Genomic DNA, 8925 nt, shown 5'->3' with positions numbered 1-8925 from the left:
GTTGTTTTGCCAAACAAATATTTGACTGGGGTAAAAAGCTTCATACTCTTTGCACAGACAAATTTTCTACAGTGATTCGTAATGCATCTGGTTTTGCTACTTTAGTGAAAAAAGGAATCTCCTTATGTCATTGTCACTCACTACTTCATACAGAAACATGCACTGGCAACAAAGACTTTTGCAATAAGGCTGAAAGAAGTTTTGTCAAGAGCCATAAATGTTATTAATAAAATCAGATGTAGATCTCTGAATGTCTTCATTTTTAAAGATTTATTCCAGAGAATGGAAGGAGAATATGATGCTCTATTTTACCACACGGAAGTACTATGGCTTCCAAGACAAGTGTTGCAGGATGGTTTAGTCAGGGGCAGAAATTTCACTTTTTCTAAAAATAAAACAAAAATAAAACCCAAAAAACTCTCCTGAATCACTTTGAAAGAAAGGATTTTCCCATTGGATGATTTACTTGACAGATATTTTAACCATATGAATGATACAAGTTTTTCAGCATCTTAAAGTCCCCATTGCAGATGCTTCTTAAAAATTCCGAGGTTTCTTGGCTAAGCTGCCAATAAGGAAGAGTAGAGGTCAACATTCTTGCAAACTTTAAACACTGGAAGAAATGCTTTACCCAAACGAAGTGGAGATGTAAAATTCTCAATTTATTTGAAAAGAGAAATCTGCCAACATCAGAAAACACATCAGAACATTTTCAACTATATTTTACATTAATAGCATTAAAATTAAGACATGGATTCACACTCCTTTCTTCTGATATAAACTATATCAAAGATGTTAAAGTAGCTAAAGATGAACTCATTGATTGTTAGAATGAAAGAATTTACTACAATTTGAGTTTAACTCAGAAATCCTTGGACAATCATAGTGTTCAGTATGAGAAACCTATCCTTGCATTTTAAAGAGCTGTGAAAGTTTTAATTCCATTTTCAATAATATATCTTTGCACATAGATATTTTCTGCTCTAGTGACTGATCTCAGGCAGCCTCGGCCTGCAGTGGCTTGAAGCAGGATTTTGGTTTCCAGCCAGAGATTGAGGTAGGGCCGCAGCAGTGAGAGTGCTGAATCCTAGCCACTAGACCATCAGGGACCAGTGGCCAGTGACAAGGCCCTGGCCCATCAGCTATGTAGAAACTAATTTCCACTTAGAAACAGAAAGTAGTGAAGCAAGTACAGTGTTTATTAGGAGGAAAAAGAGTACACTACATGTGGACAGACACATGGGCAGGCTCAGAGAGAGAGTCTTGCCCTCGTGGTAGTTTGAGTCACTTTTATGGGGCGTTTCTCCTGGGTTTCCTTTGACCAATCTTCTTGCTTTGCCTGGTTCTGAGTCCATATTTGATTTATCTTGGGGTCCTCTCCTGTGTGCATGTGCATCTCTTAGCCAAGATGGATTCTAGCGAAGAGGGCTGTGGGCAGTTGACATCACCTACTATGGGGTGGCGCCCCCTACCTTTTTGACCTCCAGGGAGCCTTTCCGTGCATGTGTTGTCCGGGAGGGCTCCTTGATTTCAAGAAGGGGGAATATGTGGTCTTTTATCTCTTACTTGGGCACAGCCTAGCCTCCTCTCTCAATTGTCCTGCTATTGATATTTTGGAGTTTCTGTCCACAGGGAATGAACTCCAGCTGCTTACCCTGGGGCACATCTATCTCCTGCCTCATGACCATGAAAATAAAAATAAAAAATAAAAATTGATTGGATGTCCGATATGACATGTGTATTGCCCCACAGGTTAGTGGCCTTATTCAAACCAAGCAGCCACTACCTTCACACTGCAGTGTTAAATTAATTTTAACTTGCTTTTCTAAAATATATTATTTTGTTACCAATGCACTGATAAAGCAACATGTATATTACTACATAGTATATTCAGTTGTTAATATTTGGTAAGTGATTCATTATAATATTTCTTTGGAATCCTATCTATTTTGTTTTATGCATTAAAACTATTAGTCTCAGAAAGGGTATTCATATACTACCAGATTGCCCTAGCCCAAAAAAGGTTCAGAAATTCTGACTTAGATCCTGGTGGTTTTTCCCACTTATTTAACATATTCTTTCATTCTTTATTTTAATATATTCTTTAGAAAAACTATTTTCTAGTCTCCAACAGAGAGATTATACTCTACTAATTTAATAAAAAACAAAAAACACTTACTAGTATTCTGGACACTGAATGAAGAAGTGGATTTCTCCCTGTGTTGAGACTAAAATATTTGCCAGATATAGTTAAATGCACTTAGAGGAAATAATGAGATACAGATATATGCTTATTTATAAAATATTTTCATGCCACAGTTTATCCCAAGGATCAATTAGCAATAGGTGTTGCTAGAGTTCATAGGCATTCTTGTATTGTTTATGTGTCCAATACAGGGTTTTAGTATTGATTCTTTGTCTGCACCCTGTTAATTCTTTTCCAAATGAGTTCTGTGGCTTGACCTTGAAAAAAAAATCTTAATCTTATGTCTGCAGGTTTATTCTAATTGCAGTTGTTTCTCATGGACCACACCACACTAACCTGCCACTCATCAAGTCCATTTGTCTGTGAACTGACTTAATTAAACATCTCAAATCCAATTTACTTGATCCTTCTGCCATTAAGGGGGGAAAATCCCTGTCTATCACTTAAAATGAAATTGGTTAAAAAAAAACACACAGCAACAAACAAATAAAAAAGAAATGAAAAGAAATAGGAAAAACGGTTTCCTTAAGGATTTCGGTCGCTTAACTCTTACTCAAAATAAGATATGCTGAATGCAAAATAAATAATTAAAAAGCCATATAATATTAGCTTCACTCAATGCATTATTCTGTTTCTGATAAAGGTAAAGTTAAAGGAAATAGCTAGCCTTACTTCTTTCTCTCAACTACAAGCCATCCCAATGACAACATCTTAAAATTTCATCGAGGCTCTCTTTTGCCTTTCATATGGAACTTCTAATTGATCATTATTTTTCTGACAATATACCTTTTAGCCTTTCAATCCATTTGCTCAACTAAAACTATACTTGACTCCTTTGTTCTCCTTAACTACTGTTCCCAGAGCAGTTATCAAAGTGTAGTCCCTGAACTAGCAGAAGCAACAACACTTGGAAGATTTTAAGAAATGCAAACTCTTGGGTCCCACCCCAGTCTTCCTGATTCAAACTCTGGGGGTGGAGCCCAGCAGTCTCTGTTTTAATAACCTGTTTTAACAAGATGATTCTGATGCATGCTCAAGTTGGAAAACCACTGGTAGATAAAGGTAATCTAGCTTTAATATTGGAGTTATAGTCAAACCATTCAACACCTTTGTGAAGTTTTGCAGTTTACATAACCTACCTGGGTCTCAGGTTCACTACTTGTAAACTGCAAATTAAAAGTAAAATACCTACTACATGGCATATCTGAGAGTCTTGAAAGTTGGTTACATTACTTCCTCACCTCTCTGAACCCCAATTTTCTCAGATGTACAATCAGAATAATACCACCTAGCTCCAGGGGTTGTGAGGATTCATAAATACTAATGTTAGTGCCAATACTAATAATGCAGCTTCTAGTACTGTTTGGCACACATTAAGCAGAAAATAAATGTTAGTTTTATCCCTTTGTATATAGGAGGTACTACATACAAATTGTTTCAACTGAATTTTTTCAAGTGCCAGTTGTCTTAAAGAGAAAATTCCAGTCTAGGTTTTCCAGGGCTGCCCATTTTGCTTCTTTTGTCATTTCACCCAATATCTGCTTATTTTAGAAGTATATAGTTCTTCCTTTAGCCTAATGATTGAAAAATGCTCTGCTTATTTGAATTTTAAGAAAACATGATTGCCTTTGAAAAAACACATTTAGAATTGCCACTTAGAATCTCCTTAAAGTGGCCAATCACTTTTGATTTCTACTGCAGTATATTCACAGTACAATCACTGATTATGTTGAACTCATTAGGAACTATTTTTATGTAGTTATAACTTGTAATTTAGGAGAATTGCTTGGTAATTTTTCATTAATGAACACCTACATAGGAGTCAAGGTAATATAGTTTAGAAAATTCAAGTCATAACAATAGCTCAGTAGAAAGTGTAAAGCCTTTCTCATTCCGCATGTGTTTGATAGAACTTACATTCAGATTCTATGCAGAAATTGTGTAGAAATCTCTGTAACACTTGAGAGGTTTTTTTCCTTAATGTCAATTACTTCCATGTTCCTTTAAAACTCCTCTTCAAGTTATTCATCCAAAATTTTTCAAAATCCTTGCTTATGGTTGTTATAAAGAATTGATTAATATGACATTTTGTAAAATTAAGAGTGCGTAGCTTTCAGATGAATGTAATAAGACTTGAAAAAATATGAACTGTGAGTCTTGTAGGCAATAGAGTGAAAAGAGCACTGGCTATAGAATCAGGAAGCATGTGAGCCCTGGCAACAACTGTATTTGTAAACTTGGACAAGTTTCTTAACCTACATCAAAGCTTCCTACTTGTAAAATCGATTGCTGTGAGGACAAGATGGTGTAATGTGAGTATAAAAAATATATAAATGCATCATTATGTTTTAAGTATTCCTAGGCTTACATTTAATCATGCTTAAAGAACAACTCTGGCAAATGTACTCATATAAGTATACATACACACACACACACACACACATTTGTCTCAAAATTACCGTTAAAATTCCTTATTAGAAGACATTCTAAATGGAATGGTTAATTAAGGCACTTTTATTTTTATTTGTTACTATAAAATTAAGGCAGAGATTACAAAAAACAGAAGTTTATGCAATATGATACATAAATTATGGTATATTAAATCAAATCATTTAAATCTAATCATGATTATGATAGATCATGATGTATTAAATATAATCATTTTAATGGCTTCAATATTTTTCTGCATTATTAATTTGAATACATTATAGTACATACATAGTGTAATACATATGATAGTTGCATAACCTGCAGATGCATTACTATTTTTATTTATTTATTTATTTATTTATTTATTTATTTATTATTTTTTTAAGCTCTTCATTGGAATATAATTGCTTTACACTCTTGTACCAGTTTTTGAGGACACCAAAGTAAATCAGCTGTATCCATACATATATCCTCATATCCCCTCCCTCCCACGACTCCCTCCCACCCTCCCTGTCCTGGCCCTCTAAGGCATCATCCATCATTGAGTTGATCTCCCTTTGTTATACAGCAATTTCCCTCTAGCTATCCATTCCATAGTTGGTAAGTGTATATGTGTATGCTACTCTCTCACTTCATCCCAGCTTCCCCTTCGCCCGCCCCCCAACCCTGTGTCCTCCAGTCTATTCTCTGCATCTGCATCTTTATTCTTAACCTGTTACTGGGTTCATCAGTACCATTTTTTTAGATTCCATATATTGAGTTAGCATACGGTATTTGTTTTTCTCTTTCCGGATTACTTTGCCCTGTATGACAGTCTCTAGGTCTATCCACCTCATTACGTATAGCTCCATTTCATTCCTTTTTATGGCTAAGGAATATTCCATTGTATATATGTGCCACATCTTCTTTATCCATTCATCTGTTGATGGGCATTTAGGTTGCTTCCATGTCCTGGCTCTTGTAAATAGTGCTGCAATAAACATTATGGTACATGTATCTTTTTGGATTATGGTTTTCTCTGGGTATATGCCCAGGAGTGGGATTGCTGGATCATATGGTAGTTCTATTTTTAGTTTTTTAAGGCGCCTCTAAACTGTTTTCCGTAGTGGCTGTACCAACTTACATTCCCACCAACAGTGCAGGAGAGTTCCCTTTTCTCCACACCCTCTCCAGCATTTATTGTATCTAAATATATTGGTGATGGCCATTCTGACCGGTGTGAGGTGATACCTCATTGTGGCTTTGACTTGCATTTCTCTAATGATTAGTGATGTTGAGCATCTTTTCATGTGTTTGTTAGCCATCTGCATGTCTTCTTTGGAGAAATGTCTATTTAGGTCTTCTGTCCATTTTTGGATTGGGTTATTTGCTTTTTTGGTATTAAGCTGCATGAGCTGCTTATATATCTTGGACATTAATCCTTTGTCCGTTGCCTCGCTGGCAAATATTTTCTCCCATTCTGAGGGTGGTCTTCTTGTCTTGTTTATGGTTTCTTTCACTGTGCAAAAGCTTTTAAGTTTGATTAGGTCCCTTTTGTTTATTCTTGATTTTATTTCCATTATTCTAGGAGGTGGGTCAAAACGGATATTGCTTTGATGGATGTCATAGAGTGTTCTGCCTATGTTTTGCTCTAGGAGTTTTATAGTGTCTGGCCTTACATGTAGGTCTTTAATCCATATTGAGTTTATTTTTGTGTATAGTGTTAGGAAGTGTTCTAAATTCATTCTTTTACATGTAGCTGTCCAATTTTCCCAGCACCACTTATTGAAGAGGTTGTCTTTTTCCATTGTATATTCTTGCCTCCTTTGTCAAAGATAAGGTGCTCATATGTGCTTGGGTTACGTCTGGGTTCCCTATTCTATTCCATTGATCTTCCTTTCTATTTTTGTGCCAGTACCATACTGTCTTGATCACTGTGGCCTTGTAGTATAGATTGAAGTCAGGAAGCCTGATTCCACCAACTCCATCTTTCCTTCTCAAGATTGCTTTGGCTATTCGGGGTCTTTTGCGTTTCCATACAAATCATAAGATTTCTTGTTCTAAATCTGTGAAAAATGCCATTGGTAATTTGATCGGGATTGCATTGAATCTGTAAATGGCTTTGGGTAGTATATTCATTTTCACAATGTTGATTCTTCCAATCCAAAAACATGGTATATCTCCCCATCTGTTAGCTTCGTCTTTGATTTCTTTCATCAGTGTCTTATAGTTTTCTGCATACAGGTCTTTTGCCTCCTTAGGCAGATTTATTCCTAGGTATTTTATTCTTTTTGTTGCAATGGTAAATAGGAGAGTTTCCTTAATTTCTCTTTGTACTTTTTTGATGTTAGTCTATAGGAATGCAAGATATTTCTGTGCATTAATTTTCTATCCTGCTACTTTACTAAGTTCATCAATTAGTGCTAGCAGTTTTCTGGTAGAGTCTTTAGGGTTTTCTATGTATAATATCATGCCATCTGAAAGAGTAACAATTTTATTTCTTCTTTCCCAATTTCAAAGCCTTTTATTTCTTTTTCTTCTCTGATTGCTGTGGCTAACACTTCCAAAACTATGCTGAATAATAATGGTGAGAGAGGGCATCCTTATCTTGTTGTTGTTCTTAGAGGGAATGCTTTCAGTTTTTCAATATTTAGAACAATGTTGGCTTTTGGTTTCTCATATATGGCTTTTATTATGTTGAGGTAATTTCCTTCTTTGCCCATTTTCTGAAGAGCTTTTATCATAAATGGTTGTTGAATTTTGTCAAAAGCTTTTTCTGCATCTATTGAGATTATCATATGGTTTTTATCCTTCAATTTGTTGACATGATGTATCACATTGATTGATATGCATGTATTGAAGAATTCTTGCATTCCAGGGATAAACCCCACGTGATCATGGTGTATGATCTTTTTAATGTGCTGTTGGATTCTGTTAGCTAGTATTTTGTTGAGGATTTTTGCATCTCTATTCATCAGTGATATTGGCCTGTAATGTTCTTTTTCTGTGACATCTTTGCCTGGTTTTGGTATCAGGGTGATGGTAGCCTCGTAGAATGAGTTTGGGAGTGTTCCTCCTTCTCTATTTTGGAAAAGTTTGAGAAGGATAGGTGTTAGCTCTTCTCTAAATGTTTGACTCAATTTGCCTGTGAAGCCATCTGGCCCTGGGCTTTTGTTTGATGGGAGATTTTAATCACAGTCTCAATTTCTGTACTTGTGAATGGTCTGTTCATATTTTCTGTTTCTTCCTGGTTCAGTCTTGGAAGATTGTACTTTTCTAAGAATTTATCCATTTCTTCCAGGTTATCCAATTTATTGGCATACAGTTGCTTGTAGTAGTCTCTTATGATCTTTTGTATTTCTGCAGTGTCCATTGTTACTTCTGCTTTTTCATTTCTAATTCTGTTGATTTTCATCTTCTCCCTTTTTTTCCTGATGAGTCTGGCTAATGGTTTATCAATTTTATTTATCTTCTCAAAGAACCAGCTTTTAGTTTTATTGCTCTTTGCTATTGTTTCCTTTATTTCTTTTTCATTTCTTTCTGTTCTGATCTTTATGATTTCTTTCCTCCTGCTCACTTTGGGGCTCTTTTGTTCTTCTTTTCCTAATTGTTTTAGGTGAAGGTTAGGTTGTTTATTTGAGATTTTTCTTGTTTCTTGAGGTAGGACTGTATTGCTATACACTTCCCTCTTAGAACTGCTTTTGCTGCGTCCCATAGGTTTTAGATGCTTGTGTTTTCATTGTCAATTGTTTCTAGATATTTTTTGATTTCCACTTTGCTTTCTTCAGTGATTTCTTGGTTGTTTAATAGCATATTGTTTAGCCTCCATGTGTTTGTATTTTTTGCAATATTTTTTCAGGTAATTGATATCTAGTATCATGGCATTGTGGTCAGAGAAGATGCTTGAAATGATTTCAATTTTCTTGGATATACCGAGGCTTGATTTTTGACCCAGGATGTGATCTATCCTGGAGAATGTCCCATGTGCACTTGAGAAGAAAGTGTATTGTGAATTTTTTGATGGAATGTCTTATAAATATCAATTAAGTTGAGATGGTCTAATGTGTCACTTAAAACTTGTGTTTCCTTATTTATTTTCAGTTTGGATGATGTGTCCATTGATGTAAGTGGGGTGTTAAAGTCTCCTACTATTATTGTGTTACTGTCGATGTCCCCTTTTATGGCTGTTAGCATTTGCCTTATGTATTGAGGGGATCCTAGGTTAGGTGCATAGATATATACAATTGTTATATGTTCTTCTTGGATGGATCCCTTGATCATTATGTAGTGACCTTCCTTGTCTTTTGTAA

The sequence above is a fragment of the Hippopotamus amphibius genome, chromosome X, assembly GCF_030028045.1.
Source record: "Hippopotamus amphibius kiboko isolate mHipAmp2 chromosome X, mHipAmp2.hap2, whole genome shotgun sequence".
Taxonomy (NCBI): domain Eukaryota; kingdom Metazoa; phylum Chordata; class Mammalia; order Artiodactyla; family Hippopotamidae; genus Hippopotamus; species Hippopotamus amphibius.
This window is presented reverse-complemented; position numbering follows the sequence as displayed.